Here is a 3164-nt window from a genome sequence, read left to right as displayed (position 1 = left end):
ACACAGTATGAACATTTTTTAAATGTGGAATGAACACTTTTAAAAAATTAAATAAATTATCTTTTCATAATAATGTATATACTCTTTTTTTAATAGAAATAAAATCAAAAAGGAAAAACACATGTGTGACGTCAGGTCGACTGGCTCCCTATAGGCGAGCTATGCTTCCGTCTCACCTTGCCCATCCACCAGGCCGTGGCGGCTCCTGCTGCTCTGCCTCCTACACTCCGGGACGAGCTCGCTCGCCTCTGTCTAGACAGAAACTCGCACTATGGCCTCTAGCTCCTACTCTCCTCCTTACCTGGTTGCGACGAGCACGGGCTCGCACGGCTTCACCCTCCTCCCTGGCGTCGCCTCGCTCACTGAACTGAGCTGCTGCTTTGCCTCATTCCGACGAGCACCTTCTACTCCGCCTTCTTCCATAACACAGGTGTGAACCATTGTTGCCCGAATTGGCCGCCGTTGTCTCTCTCATCAGGTGTGTCTTCTTGATTTTCTCTCACCACCTGCAGCTGGCGCTCAAGCTTATTAATTAGAGGCAACGGAACACGCTCGCGATGCACACATAGGGTCGCCGCCGCTGCTGGACTCTCCGAGGGTCTCGCCTTCCGTGTCTAGTTTCTGTGAATCTAATATTGTATGTGGCTTCAGTTTAGCCATCACTTTTGTCTTCACTAGTGTATTTGGCTTCAGTTTAGTGTATAATTTGGTTTAGCCGTCACTCTGTTTTCACTAGCGAACACCAAGTCTTGGATTGGTTGCATCCACACTCTCCACGTCCTACACACGTTCATCACTTGCACTTGTCAATGTATAATAAAGACTCGTGTAAACATACTTTTCGTTTACGCTTAGGAAAACTAGCACTCTTTCACTTGAGGTTATCATAGTCTTGGCTTGCCATCACTTCACCAAGTATTGTTGGAGATGCCATAAATTTGAGGCATTCCTGTTTGAGATCGTTACACTAATGTTGATCAGCTAACGCATATGTAGTTGCCACTGTTTGTACATGAAGACACCTGTAAAGAATAGCCTCACATATGAGCTTCAGCTTTTCAATTGCGTATCGATCGGCAGCCTCGAGTAAGTGGCGTACAATCTCTTCTATGTCCTCGTCATCGAAATCGTCGAAAGGAAGCACCAAGCAGTCTGTGTACAAAAAATGTAAGAGAGCCTTAAGAACGTCAGGTAACATATCTTGCACGATTATAGATGAACCGTCTTTCTCCATCCTTGGGCCATAGAGCTGCACCCTAAACACAGAGGACCTTGCAGCAAGCACGACCATATGTGCAAGAAATGATTCACCTTGGAAGTAGAAGGTCACGTCCGCCCCTTCTTTTGACTCTAATAGATTTGCCATATCAGTTGATAGATGGGATTGTGGCAGCTTCACTTGGGGTGAAAGTAGTAAGTCACTGCAAGTCACCAATGGATCTTTCGTAACAGTGATTGAACATTCAATCAAGAAGTGGTCAAATTCCACATATTCTGCTTCAAGCAAAGTTTTCTCCATTACCTTGTCCGACCTTCCCATCCTACATTTGCCTTCTGCACTAGATAAGTTTAACACTCCGATCTGATTCCACTCCGTGCTCTGTCCTCTTGGGGAGATCAATCGATAACAAAATATTGCCTTCACTTCAGCATTTTCCCTCATAAGCTTAACAAGAATAGAGATGTGCTTTTTGTTGGAACTAATCTTATTATTGCTAGTTTAGATTATTTGTTTTTGTTGAGTCATGCATTCAGTCGTGTCCAGCTGCTAGACTGCGCCTGTGTACTCACGTGAAGATGAGTTAATGTCTGTACACACAAGTTAGTAGTGGAATTAGGAGATTAGATAGTGTAGCATGCATGAGTTTGTTAGCCGGCCAAGTCATGTGGCCGTTGTGGAGAGATTGCACCGGTGCTGTACGTGCGCATGCATGTAGCTAGATTAGTTAGTGCATAGGTCAGTTGATTAGTGGATCAAGTCGTGGGGTGCATGGCATGAGAACCAGGCAGGTTGTTGCCTTGGTACGTGTGAGTCTATTGTACTGGGTATTTAAGTTGGACCGATGAATGAGAAAATGCGGCCGAGAGGGCAGTGGCAAAATGTAGCCTTCGTGGTAGCCAAAGGAGAGTCACTTGGCAAAGCTATGTGTTCTTCCCTGGTATATGCATGTGTGTGTGTGTGTTCTTGAGAGAGGGGAGAAAGTGCATGTGGGAGTTGTGTGCGAGGAAGAAGAAGCGGCGCTGCGAGGAGGCGGCGCCAACACTTTTGGCTTTCAGCATTGATTCCTTGTGGGTAGAATCTAACTGAACAGTAATACTCACCAACTAGGAAGGCATGGGACCTCATAAAATTGCCCGGTCCAGTTTCCTTGATGACACTATAGTCATTAACCACAAATATGTGGTTATCCTGAACCACCGTTGCGTTGCAAGTTGAGATTATAGTTCCAAACTCCATGTGCAATTCAAGTGCCTGCAATTCCACACAAGATCCTATTAGCACACAAAATATGCTTCATTATTTTAAAATAACTGAAAGATATGTACTAGTGAACCACCTCGACCTATCCAAAAGGCGGGACACAATTATTGTAGGATGACCTGCCAATACACTACTCGGCCTAGATACAAGTTATGGACAAAACTCACCTACGCATGTTTCTTGGACCAGCCCATGGCAAAGAAGAGTTGCATCACAGGGTAGCATTATCTCTCTTTTCCTTGGGCTTTCCTACAAAAAAGAACTCGGCCCGAATTAATTACTACAAACAAAACGGCACCACAGGAAGATCAATTCCAACTGAACGGCCATTCCTACGATTGTTACTTATATATACTTCTCATATAAAAAAATGAATCTATGCGAACTATGCATCTACCTATGCAGCACACTACTACTAGTCTCCATTGTCTACTACTACCATCTAGTACCAGCTATGGATTGAATAACAGACCTTGAAATTGAAGAGTGCTGTGGAATGGCGACCAACGGTAGAAGAGATCCCAAAGCAAAATCTTGGCCGGCAGGCTCACTACGTAGCAAATCTAGTGAGAGAGATTGGTATTTCTCGATCTGGGTAGTGTGTTCCTGCTAGTGTGCGTGGTTGAGTTTTAAAGGATTGAAAACATGCCTTCTCATGATAATATTTGAGCGCTATCTATTG

The 3164-nt window shown here is 44.4% G+C and overlaps 1 pseudogene; it reads right to left on the bottom strand.

Annotated features, from left to right (window-relative positions):
* Positions 1–871: 871 nt before the first annotated feature.
* Positions 872–2458, bottom strand: LOC141027577 (BTB/POZ and MATH domain-containing protein 2-like; annotated as a pseudogene).
* Between the last annotated feature and the right edge of the window lie 706 nt (positions 2459–3164).

Source organism: Aegilops tauschii, chromosome 7 (genome assembly GCF_002575655.3).
Source record: "Aegilops tauschii subsp. strangulata cultivar AL8/78 chromosome 7, Aet v6.0, whole genome shotgun sequence".
Classification (NCBI taxonomy): domain Eukaryota; kingdom Viridiplantae; phylum Streptophyta; class Magnoliopsida; order Poales; family Poaceae; genus Aegilops; species Aegilops tauschii.
This window is presented reverse-complemented; position numbering and strand designations above follow the sequence as displayed.